Source organism: Mauremys reevesii, linkage group 5 (assembly GCF_016161935.1).
Source record: "Mauremys reevesii isolate NIE-2019 linkage group 5, ASM1616193v1, whole genome shotgun sequence".
Taxonomy (NCBI): Eukaryota; Metazoa; Chordata; order Testudines; family Geoemydidae; genus Mauremys; species Mauremys reevesii.
The window spans coordinates 69,719,835-69,733,170 of NC_052627.1; the positions used below are offsets into that span (position 1 = coordinate 69,719,835).

At 42.9% G+C, this 13,336-nt stretch overlaps 1 long non-coding RNA gene across 1 annotated transcript in view; it reads left to right on the top strand.

The window, feature by feature from the left end:
- The first annotated feature begins 4,294 nt into the window (after positions 1 to 4,294).
- The window catches only part of LOC120406048, a 30,562-nt gene continuing 21,520 nt past the window's right edge, over positions 4,295 to 13,336 (top strand). The window contains exons 1-2 of the long non-coding RNA XR_005599054.1: positions 4,295 to 4,413; positions 6,240 to 6,299. This is a non-coding gene — a long non-coding RNA (uncharacterized LOC120406048). The remainder of the gene's footprint in view (positions 4,414 to 6,239; positions 6,300 to 13,336) is intronic.

Sequence of the window (13,336 nt, forward strand, 5' to 3'; positions counted from 1 at the left end):
CCAACTCCAGGGAAATAGAAGCAACACCCCATGGTGTAGTTCAGCAGCTCAGTCACCATGACCCCTTCCATTATCTTCTGACTGCCAAGCTGCAAACATACCACCAGAGAGCCTTCTGTGTTTACAATGCAGTCTGACCAGAAGAAGTCTTTTACAAAGCTTGTTGGTTCATGGTTGCAGGAGCACAGCCAGATTTTGGTAAATTTCTGGTGCACAGCCAGCAAAACAGGAATGATCACGCATACCAGTAAATAGTGAATAAGTTGGTAGTGTTGTCAATTTACCAAAGTGGTGATCAGTGCAGGGTGTAGTTTAAGTGACTTCAGGGATCAGAACTGTACCTTGGGCAACTTACTGACATCATATCCATTTTAGAAGGAGTTTAACCTGGTGCTGGGTATTGTGCTGAGCATGGATCCAACAGTGGTGCATGGTGACCTAGTCAGCTGGCGTGGCAACCTGCAGTTTATGTAGGGGGAATCCACAGCTGTAGCGAGTGTCATGAGCAGAGTTAGCCATGTCTGTGTCCTCCTGCTTCTCTTCCTCCACTATCTCCTCCTCTAGCATAAGCTTTGTTAGGTGCTTTTAATGGGTCAGAAAATGCCACTGAAATGTCCACCAGCATCACACTGAAGCTCTGCCCATTTCCTGACACAAGAATGAAAGTGCAAAGAAGAGAATTTCTTCAAAAGGTGCCTCCTCCACGTTGCTGGCTCCAGTAGATGGGAGCACACAGACCAAAATGATGGCTCAGTTGGCTATGTTGGTGAGCTGTTCAAACTTCCTGTAACCAGGGGCGGCTCTAGGATTTCCGCCGCCCCAAGCAGGGCGGCACGCCGCGGGGGGCGCTCTAGCAGTCGCCGGTCCCGCGGCTCCGGTGGACCTCCCGCAGACGTGTCTGTGGTGGGTCCGCTGGCCCCGTGGCTCCGGCGGACCTCCCGCAGGCACGCCTGCGGATGCTCCACCGGAGCAACGGTCCCAGCGGCCCCTCCACAGGCACATCTGCGGGAGGTCCGCCGGAACCGCCTGCTGCCCTCCCGCTGGGACGCCGCCCCAAGCGCGCACTTGGCGCGCTGTGGTCTGGAGCCAGCCCGGCCTGTAACATGCAGGGTGGACAGTCAGATTTTACCACAGTGCACCATGGTCAAAGGACTAGAGCAGCTGCATGCAGGAAGGTGCTAGGGAGCCGGAGGTTTGGTTGGCTTGACTTAGGTCTGTGTACTATGGTGTGGATGCTGGAGCCCCAGGTTTGAGCCTGGGTTAGAAAGTTTAACAGTCAGTGTAGATGCTCAAGTCCTGAGTTCTCTAACCCAGGGTTAGCTGACTTGAGTCCCACTAACCATGTGTAGTGGGAGATATATGGAATTGTATATGTATATTGTATATATCCTACATATAAATATAGTCTGTTTTATTATGACCTATTTTTATGCATTAAAGTCCTGCTTCTGTTGGTGGGCCTCAAATCCCAGAAAGCTCCTGACAAGAAAACTTAGCTACTGTAAGAGAAAATATGCATTTGGAGGACTATTCACTATTATACAAAAGCTCTTGGAAGGACTAAACTTTTTCTTTTTACATTGTGTTGCTGTTGTACCTGTATTAATTTGCATATGAAATACCAGAGACTGGGCCTGCTATCAAAAGTACAAAGCCAGTAGAATTAATGATTATCTGGGAGTACAGAAAATGTTGGAGGAGGTGTGGCCTGCTGACCAGAGCAGTGCATCACAAACACTTAATCTGTATGGCTTGTTGAAACTTCAGTCATTTTACAGTTGTTTTCTGTTATCTTTTTGCAAACATCCCTCAGGCTTTATATCTAGTAAAAGGTCGGTTTTTAAAATGCGTTGCCATTTTAAAATATGTGTTACTTGCTTGCAGTTGCTCACAAAAGCAGTGCAGTATGTACACATTCTTCTGCTAGGGATGGGCCTGAATGAAAACCCTGGATCTGCAATCCTGTTGAATTCTAGGGAAGTTCAGCTCTTGATCCAAACCCCGACCTGAACTTTGCTGAGAGCCATCTCTACTTCTGCTTTGAAGTGAGTGAGCACCTGAAAGGCACTTGCCAGAAGAAACTAGAATACTGAAGCTTTGTAAAAATAGGAATTTGCCCACTCTCCTTTATGTCCCTTGTGCCTTCTTGTGCTGAAATTATGCCCCTTAGGAGAAATCCAAAGCTGTGTGAAGGATTCTGTTTTTTATAGAGAGCAGAGTTAAACTTAACTTGTACACACAATAGAAACAAAGGGAAACAATCATTGCTACATTTTGAATGGCTTTTAAAAAATGTGAATGCAGAAATTTCCATTCCCATGTGGGATGTAGGTTATTCATTGTTATTGTTCCCCCACCCCATATCTTTCTGTGATTTCAGTGACAGGCATAGGTAAGTGACTGTTTAATGAAATGGCAAAGGTGCTGACTGGCTACCAAAAATATCCAGACACTTAATAAATTGTAATCTGTCCTCAGCAATGCTGAGCAGTAAAGGAGAAAAGAAGGGCACACTATAAACGGGTAACAATGTACAGCACTTACAAAAGCCTACCTAGGAAGAGTGGTCCATGCAGACTCTCATTTAAGAGACAGATTACAAGCTTTGTTTAGCTGAGGGAGTTGGAGGCTGCTTGGGCCACAGGAGAAAGCCCTGGCTGAGATGTGTTGACAAGAACTGATTATTGCCACAGCTGACTGAAATGACCGTGTTTGAAGGTGAAGGGAAAAGGATATACAAAGGCCAGGGGGAATCCTGAATGTTCTGAAAGCTTTAGATTCCTAAACACATCGATGGAGAGGGACTCCGGGGGGAAAACTGCGGAAAAACAGATGTAATCCAGAAACAGTTGTAACTGTAACAGACCAGGCAATACAGGAAAGGATTCTTCATGTGGGGGTGCAGTCTTATGTACCTCTGTGGTATGCTGTATTGCAGAGGTTCTCAAACTTCATTACACCGCAACCTCCTTCTGACAGCAAAGTTACTACATGACCCCAGAGGGAAGGAGGAGTACAGAGCCCCAGCTGCCCCAGATGGGGGGAGAAGAGGCCAGAGCCCAAACCCCATCACCCTGGGTAGGATGAGAGGGGGCCGGAGCCTGAGCCCATTGCCCTGGATGGGGGTGGAGCTCAGGCTTCAGCTTCAGACCCAGGTCCCAGCAAGTCTTATGCTGGCCCTGGCAACCCCATTAAAATTGAGTCACAACCCACTTTGGGGTCCCAACCCACAGTTTGAGACCTGCTGCTGTATTGTAAAGCAGAAAGATGAAGGTATAGAATACCCTACACTCCTAGTCACCACATAGCAGCGCCTCCTATGCCCAAATGGTTATATCTACTCTACTGTCCAGCAATCCACTGCAGACCCAACAGCCACTCTCCAAAAGCTATTCTCCTATGTTAGTGAACTCTGAGCATGCTCACTTGAGTCCATCTTTTGTTACTAGGCATGAACACCTTCTGTATATTGTCATGGAGTAGTGTGGTCTCATGCTTTGTGGTACTTTGGAGAATTGTTGGTAAGGTTATGACACTAAGCACAGTGGGAAGAGTGCAGTCCAACAGCCTTCTATAGTTGATGTGTCTTAGCTGTTTCCTGACCAACAGACGCCTAGTTGAACAGTTCTGACTTCAGTCAGTAGAGGGTAGTGGTAGATGCATACTGTGGCAAAGTTCCTCCTCTCCTCTAGTAGGTCCTGCGCTTATTGGCAGATTTCTTCCCCTCAGTGGTTTTCCCCTTGGATGAAACCCATAGACTGGATCAACTACTCCTATGTCTGATTAGGACTAGCAGAGCTAGGGGGGGAACCCGGGTCCGCCCTCTACTCCGGGTTCCAGCCCAGGGCCCTGTGAATTGCAGCAGTCTCTATAGTGCTACTTGTAACTGCTGCTTGACCGCTACAGCTCCCTGGGCTACTTCCCCATAGCCTCCTTCAAACACCTTCTTTATCCTCACCACCAGATCCTCCTGGTGTCTGATGCTGCTTGATTGTATGGTGTTTTCCTCAATCCTCCAGTAGTACCCCCTCTCAGTTCTTAGTTCCTTGTGTCTCTTGCTCCCAGCTCCTCATGCACACTTCTTTCCTCTGGCTCCTCCTCCCTAACTGGAGTGAGCTCCCCTTTTTATACCAGGTGCCTTGATTAGCCTGTCCTGATTGGCTGCAAGTGCTCCAATCAATGTAGCTCTCTCCGGTACCTTCTAGAAAGTTCTTAATTGGCCCCAGGTGCCTTGATTAGCCTGGAGCAACTGCTATTTTGGTTCCCATGGTACTAGGGATTTGCTTAGCCTGGAGCTAACATACCTGCTCCTCAATACTTTCCTGTAGCCATCCGGCCTTGCTCCATCACAATACACAGTGGTCAATTCATTTTGTGTGTCATGGGCCACGTGGACCAGTAGTCTTTAGTCAGGTAAATATTCATGTGGGTAAGAGTTGGATTAATTGCGACTCTCAACCTGTTTTACAAAAAATAGTACTATATCAGTTTGCGCCAGTGCTGGGCTTTCTAAAACAGAGAAGAGAAACAGTAAGTAAGAGCACAACTGTCATGTATGTGAATGGAGACTTCAGGCAGATTGTCAATAAATAATGAGAGTGTGCGAGGCAGCAGTTTTTGGAGATAAAGAAACGTACCAGATAAAACACTAGTAATGACAACAAAGCTAGAGTAGACTTTGGCTTAGTCACACAGCAGTTTGTCATTGTGCCAAGTAAATGTGTTCATACTAGCCTGACCATCATGTTATTACTATGTGATTAAAGATAATACAAGTAATATTAAGTGCTATTCCTTAAGTACATGTGTGGATGCTAAAGCTCTCCCCACCACTAATATTTAGGGCCTTTCACTTTCATCTAGTGTTCCAATCTCCTTCAGAAAGAATCAAAGCCAGAGTAAGAAGGAAATGTCTTGAGAACTCTATCTCTGCCATTATTTGCTTTTGGCACTCACCAGCTTGGCAAGAATAAGGCTTGTTTAAGGGCCTGATCCAGCTTCCATGGAAAATTTCCATTCCTTCAGTGAGAGTTGGGCTGGGTCTTTAATGTTTAGCATATGGAATACTTCATTTATGTTGTCACTCCAAGTACCTCTGATTGTTTTATACTAGGCTGTCCTATGTTCAGGCTTAGTGTAATTTGGTCAATAGCACAGCTGATGTGTTACTAGTAAATGCTACAGAAAGTAAACATACTGTTCCTTCTCTAATGTATATCAGCAGCTATTTCTCTACCAAGCAGATTTAAAGTGTTATAGCTTTTGTACTGGTCATTTTGGGGGCTTTAACATCAACTGAGGTCCTGAATGATGGGTGTACATCTAGCATAGAGCCTGAATCTGATCTCATTTACACTGGTGTAAATCAGGAGTAACATCATTTAAATTAATGGATTTACACTGGTGTAAAACTAGTGAGAACATAATCGGACCTACATACTATACATACATAGATACACAGGTGGAGTAAGATTATTGGACTACACTTGCTGTGTAACATCTTTGTGTGATCCTTTAACCACTTTTCCTCTCTTGGCAAGCACAAAATGAGATACCTGCATGCCAGATTCATGTGGGGTGCTGTCATTGAGCCAGCTGCAGAACATGCTACATGGCAGCAGCTTCACATACGAGAAGCTGGGGAAGGTAATCAATAATATTACAAAGAATGGTCACAAAGAAATATTTCTCTCCTTCCCTTAATCCCCTCTTCTCGTGTTTCTTTTTTCCCTCAAGTAGTAGTGGTGCTGAATACTAATAAGGTAGTACTCCGTGCAAGTCCAGCTGCCATATGGAGTTCATTCGGGTTCTGAATAGCCTAAGTGAATTTGTGCCAATAACTTGGAAGTTTTTCTAACCCACTAAAACTGGTTAATTTCTTGATACCATCAGGACAAGGAGTTGAAGCAGAGCATAGGATATTCTAAATAGGCACAGGACATACAGTAAGAAATGAGCATATTTTTTGTTAGGATAATCTGTTTGTAATATAATGCAATTTATCTTCACAAACTAAAAAGAAAGGAAGACAATCACAGAACATTAACACTATAAATTAGGAAACTAGAAACTATGGCGGTGGTGACACAGCAAGTTGGGTTGCTATTGCAAATGTAATTGTCAAGTATTGAAATAGTGTCTCAAAGATTAGTGTGGAGCAGAGGGAGGGACATTTTAATTGGCACAGCTACAGGAGTATTGCAGAATCTGGATCAAATTAGACTCTCGTTTATCTCTAGGCAATGCCCATGGAGTCAATAGACTGAATTTTTGGAAGGACAGAATTTCCTCATCTTATAGTAAGTACTGTGCTAGATCAGCCTAATTCACTACCAAAATAAAATGCTACATGGTACCAGCTTTAATGCTGCACCCTGCCACTATACAGAAGGTGCTTAGGGATCAGAGATTTATGTTGACAAATGGGAAATAAAAAGCTAGGCATAGGCAGTAAAATGAGAATGACTTTATGTATTTGTTTTTTCAGTTCAATATTATAAATCAGCTAACATGGCAAAAGCAATGGAAAGGTCATTTCATTTTGACTTCTGACATTGAAAATCTCTGCAGGAGGCTGTAGAATGAAAATTACATCTACATCATGGGCCAATTCCTGTCCTCCTTTCTCAGGGAAATTCCCACAGAAATGAATGGGAGTGTTGCTTGAGAATGGCATGGAGGACTGGGCCCTAACTGATCCATTCTAAAGATCTAGTAACAGCCAGTGTTTCTAGCTTTACAGCTTTATTAATAAAGTGGAGTCAATTGGCCAACTTCGGCTCTGTTATATCGCTGTATAGCTGGAGTCACTCTGCAGGGTGACAGGAATTATAATTTACACCTTGCTCCTTACAGAAGACCTCCAGCACATTCACTGCTTCATGATTGCAAACTACCTAAAAACAAAACAAACAAACAAAAAAAAACCCCAACAAAATACATTCAGTGTTGCCTATTCATAATTTTTTTATCATGAGTCTCATAATATTTGGTGTTAGTCTTAGCTACTGGAATCAGGTTATTACCTCAGATCTCAGCTTTTCTCTTTTTTTTTTTAAAGTTTCTAGCTTTCATGGCTGTGGAAAGCAGCTTGAAAACATGAACCCTAAATAATCCAGCACTAGAAAGCAAATGAAAAGAACCCCAATTTTTTAAATACCATGGTTTTTGGAGGCTGACTCATAAGTTTTGAACACTAGGGGCTAGCAATACTGTTTTGTTTACTTTAATTTTGATTAGAAACAGGTTTTTACTTTTATTTAAGGGTGTCATTACATCTTTATCAAAGACTTTTGTCATAAGCGGAAGCAATTCAGGCATGATGTGCAGCCATCTGGTCAGGCAATGCCTGGACTAAGACACACTGGATAAGTCTTTCAACCCCAAGACCTCCCTTTATGACTCCATGCCACAGTCTGTGGCATGTTAACTCCATGGCCAAATGAATCCCTCCTGTAATTCCATTAACTTCACTGGAGCTACACTACTGATGAAAATGCCTCCAAGTTATTTGGGGGGAACCCCAAATGGGGCATAAATGTTTTCCTTTGTATGAGCTGCCTCTTATCCTGCATACATGGAAGAAGTATCCTGAATTTGGCCCTAAAACCTTTTGTTGATCTACAAGCCATTTTTCCCACTAGTTTCAAGTACACAGTGATAGTCTTGATCATTATAGGCTTATGCTGATCCAAACATAGTTGCATTACAATGGCTAGTGGAAACTTTGCATGTGGTCTGGACCCACAGCTCCGGGGACTACCCTTATTCCATTTCAGGGGCTGCTTAAAATAGTCAGTTTACTGCGACCTTTGCTTGAAGCAGTTGCCCTCTTAAAAGCTACTACAGGTTTTATCTGACAGAGTGCTCAGCTGAACATTAAAAGCTATTACAGTGTAAAGAAAATTGCTTTTATAATTCATGCTTAAAGAAACAAAGTGCAATTTCTGTTCCAAATAACTTTTCTGGGAGGAGCTTTATAGACTTAAAACTTAAAAAAAAAAAGCCATTATTGAGACCACAAATTCCTCACCTCTCCCCCAGTGGCGTCTCACTTCTGGACCGCACTCAGTTCAATAATGTTGCTATTCTTCTAGCTGAGAAGGACTGAATGAGAGGCCAGCAGTGGTATCCTCTGAAGAAATTGTCAATGAAGTTGAACCATGAGAAACTCTTTCCCCTAGTCTGTTGTCCCAGAAGTGTCCAGACAGAAAATGATCTTGGATCTTCTGGATGGAAGTAAAAGTATGAGGAGTAGGGTACGCCATTTTTAAAAGTAGCTTCATGTCAGATCCTCCTGAGGTATGTGAGAGGACCTTCTGGGGGAAAACCCATTTGCTCAGTGCAGTGACACCTTAATGTATGCTGATATTTCAGCATGCCTACTGTGACCAGATTATCATAGTGAAAGGAAGCCTCACTTGTTGAGGGGCAGTAGGCTTACACAGACTTGTTTGGCAGGGGTCAGGTAAGTGTGCATGGGAGCGTTCTGGCAACTGAGGGGTAGGGGGAAGTGCCAGCTCCACTTTTTCACCTTCCCTGCCACAGTGTGGATTTGACTATAAATGTAGAGGAGGGGTTGTTCCAGGACTTGTGCACACAGGGGTTCATTTGGAACTGATGGCATGGTCTCAATGTGCGACCGGCCAAGTGCACTTAGGCAGCCTAGCAGTCATTTTCACCAGCTTCATTGACTGGCAGCTCCTTCAGTTGGCCTGTCTGCCAGTTTTACAGCATCTGGGATAAACTCTATAAAATCAACAGCGACATTCCAGGTTCTCAGGGCTGCATGGTCACTACTGTAACATCCATACACTGCATCATATCTCAGGTTTTGATTTACCAAGAAGAGACCCTGCAAATGACCAATAAGTTATTTTGTTAAATCAACTCAAATTAAGTTATATGTTACCTGTAGGAAGATGTTCTTACTCCAGTATCCCCACGTCTTGGAAATGTGTTTGACATGGACTTGTGTTGTTAGTCTGAAGTAATCTGGATCTCACTTGAATCAAAGTAAAGATTTGACCTGGGAAACTCTTCAGCAGGATTTTTTCTGATTCAATTAAGCATTTAGGCCTTCTGTGACAATTTCCAGTTTATAGCTGTACAGTACATGCCAAATGCAGTGTCTGTCAGAACTAATTTTACATTGTCAGCTAGATATAACATTTGCAGAGAAAATTGGCTAAATTGTTCTTCTCTGGAGGGTGGGAAAGAAAAGAGGCTGGTAAAGAACTTATGACTGTTTTTTTCCCTCAAAGCTTCTAATATCAGTGACAAATGATTACTGGCAATGCATTTTTACCTGTAATGTACACTCTTCTACTAGATTTCAGAGTAGCAGCCGTGTTAGTCTGTAATCAGCAAAAAGAACAGAAGTACTTGTGGTACCTTAAAGAATAACAAATTTATTTGAGCATAAGCCCACGAAAGCTTATGCTCAAATAAATTTGTTAGGCCTTGGCTACACTGGCGCTTTACAGTGCTGCAAGTTTCTCGCTCAGGGGTGTGAAAAAAACACCCCCCTGAGCGCTGCAAGATACAGCGCTATAAAGCGCCAGTGTAAACAGTGCCGCAGCACCGGGAGCGTGGCTCCCAGCGCTGCAAGCTAATCCCCACAGGGAGGTGGAGTACGTGCAGCGCTGGGAGAGCTCTCTCCCAGCGCTGGCACTGCGACCACACTCACACTTCAAAGCGCTGCCACAGCAGATCTCCCGTGGCAGCGCTTTGAAGTTTCGAGTGTAGCCAAGCCCTCAGTCTCTAAGTTGCCACAAGTACTCCTGTTCTTTTTACTTTTCGACTACCGAATGAAAAAAAATGTTACCCCTGAAACTAGATCCATAAGTGTATACTTGGATATCTTTTACAGTGAGTTTTTTAATTCCATTATTTATCCTCTGTAATCTGATTATTTTTTATTACAAGGAATCAAGAATACACAATGTCTTGCTAGAGACAAAACAAAATAACTTTTCCCCAACACACCCAGGTAAAGAGTGCTTCTACTCTCTTATGCTGGTGTAAAGTGAGTAATTTTACTGAAGTAAATACAGTTAATCAGTGTAAATGAGAGCATAAACATTCAAAACATTTAAATAATTTGTGCAGTTACTAGATTAAAAAGACAATTTATATGCTGTGCTACCGTTTAGGGAGCAGTTCTATTATGCTGAAATTATCTATGCCCAATGTTTCCAAATTAATCACTTCTTCATAATAAGGACATCTTGATACAGAGAAAACTGACTATGAACTCTTTTTTCCTTTGTTATAGGATTGCAAAAAATTTTGTTGTAATGTTCAAAGGTTGTTTGTATATAAATTGACACCCTATTTTTCCTATTTGTGACTGTAAAAGAAAATGTTGCATATATATAAGCCCAGATAGTTTAAAAAAAAATTAGTGAAACTGAGTGGTTATAAAAGTAAAAGAGTAATAGGGATTAACACACAGTTCAGCTGATGCACCTCATTCATCCTTAGTGCTTGCGCTTGTAGGGGGCTATGTTCAGCAGCAATGAGGTGCAAGTTAAGCATACACTGTATGTTACTCAGAAAATGCATGTGAGCACCAGTGTTAAAGCAGGAAACTTGCACTGATTTGCTGTTTATTAGAGGTGCAAGATGGTTAATTTACACACTGAAGTCAAGGGATGTACAAAACTGGAAAAGCAATGAGCAAAAAGGTACATTTTAAAAAGAGGGCCTACTCTGCACACCCACCCAATGCCAAATACTTGGAAGTTACACTACTTATATCTACGTTATGGCCACTGTATACACTGCTGAATTTGGCCCATGTGATGACTGGTGTATGAGCTTGTTGCCTTCCTGCTTCTGTTTGTTTCCTGCTCCCTGAACTCAGTGTTCCAGTTCCTGGTAGTGTGTGTGCACATTTTGTTTTTTGGGATTATTGTTCTGGGGTACATCCGGGTGTAACACCCACAAATGTCCATGGGAGTTTGCTTGTTTATCTCTCTTGAATTTGGCCCAGGGTGTAATTATACTTAAATTGTAAGCTCTTTGCAGACAGGGACTGTCTTTTTGTTCTGTCTTTGTACAGCACCTAGCACAATTGAGTCCTGGTCCATGATTGAGGCTCCCAGGCACTTCCACCATATAAATAATAATAGCAGAGTCCCTCAAACATCTGAGACTATCACTTAAGGCTTCACTAGCAACTCCCCTGATTGCAGAAGCATTCAAACCCATTTCTAGAAAAACATTGCTTCTGCCAAATTGCACTGTGGTTTTATTGTTTGTAAAACATCCATTAGGAGCTTTGGGTTGAGTCCACTTGAGTAATTTAGTGTGGAGCAAAATCCAAACTTCATTGCACTACACCTCTTATATTTGTCTGTACTTTGAGTTGAAGTGAAAAAAAATGCTCAGTTTGTGTAAATCAATGTATGTTTCAGATAAATTAGTAATTTTTTCTAGGTTTGTGATTAATTCATAGCCTCTGCTCAAATGTTTGCTGCAACCTATTACTCACTTTTAAATGTGATTTAAAAGCATCCTGAGTAAATGACTAAACTCTAAACGAGAGCAGAGATGCTGAGTGAATTTGTCAACTGTTGAAGAATATTCTTCATTTCCGAGCTTTGCTGTCCTGAGTCACAGTCTAGTTCAACCACCTCTTTGAGAGAATTATTGCGATTCAGTGAATCTCCACCATTAACTTCGCTCAGGGGAGTCAGCTTCTTACAGAGATTCTTGGTATTCTCTCCCCCACTTTTTAAAAAAAACTTAGTTAGGATGCCTTAAAACCAATGGAAATTCAGAAAGCATGGCTAATACTGATAATGTAATAAACTCCCTACCAGCCCTGCAAGCAAAGATTCCCTATACAATACAAGGGATTCATGACTTCTTCAGCAGGAAAAAGAAATCTTTTGTTGAAAGAAGCTCAGCCCTGGGCTTCAAATTGCGCATCAGTTTGAAACAGCCCCCGTGTTTCTCATGGTGGCAGAGATAACACTACAATCAATTTGGATTCCATGCAGGAGATGGTTTCTGGGTCCTGTGGGAAACCCTGGCTAAAACTGTGCCATCAAATTGAATTGAGGGTTGATTGCTTTACCTCTACAGGAGTTAAATCAATCTCTGACTATTGTCAAATAATCCTGCCAGGGACTGATTTATCTATGCAGTAGAATCCCTGAAACACAAGTTTTTTGCTTTTAGAATGAAAAATAGCATCAACCGGCAAGTGTTGCCAAAAATGTATAAAGTGAGGATAGTGCAGATCTTCCATTGAGGTGTTCTTCCCCCACTACTACTTCAAATCACAGAAGCCAAACACTGTCTTCTTCCCCTCAGCCATAAGTCCCTGAGGTTCTGAGAGGTGGGGTATGTCATTTTTAACAAACATAGTGTTGAAATTTACCTCGTAATAAGTTTGTCTGCTTTTCCCATTGACATCTATAAAAAGTGAGTTTTGAACCTGTGATGCAGCATTTGTACCACACATGATTGAAGGGGGTTAAGATGGCCAGGCAGGCCAATTAACTCCACGGGGTGCACCTAGAGGAGCAGCCAGGGAGCATGCCTCTAATTAGGAGTAGGCTAAGCTGGGCAGGAACAGGCAGGACCAATATAAAGCCCAGGAGTGGTAGGTAACTGGAAAGCAGGCTTCAGTAATTCCCTGAGTGGAGAGGCTGGCAAGGGGTGGGGTAGGAATCAGATGAGTAGGAAGAAGCCAAGGGAAACAGCAGTAAAGGAGTCAGACCATGCAGAGACTTTGGCTGCTTGTTATAGAGTCCCTAGGCTGGAACCCAGTGTAGAGTATGGGCCTGTGTTCCCCTACTAGCAACTGGGAAGTGGCAAGGGTGTTCAAAATATCAGCTAGGTAGCAGGTCTAGAAGGACTTTGAGTTCCCCTGAAAGGGGAGGATCTTATTGACCTGGCCAGAGGTCTGAGTCATGAAGAGGAGATGGAAGATATGAGAGTGAGTGGGGCTGCAGAGTGAGACAGGATGGGGGAAAATACCACGGGAGGCAGAGCACAAGCCTGGTGGAGCTAATTCCTAGGGTAGCCAGCAGGAGGTGCTGCTGGCAGTGAGCGTAACCCATGACAGACCCACCCTAGCCTAGTTGCCCTTACTTCCTGGAGATGGTAGCTTCTACAGGGTTAGCTTAGAATCATCCACAATCAAACAAATGCTGAAATTGCCCCATATATTCCTTCAATAGTACTGATTTTATTTCTAGCTACATTACATATCTAAAGATGGATTTTCTTTGTTTAGAACTCTAACTATAGAACTGATAGAACATTACAGTTTTCTGGCAGTAGCTAACAGAAGCTTAGTTTGTTAATACTGTTGACTGTA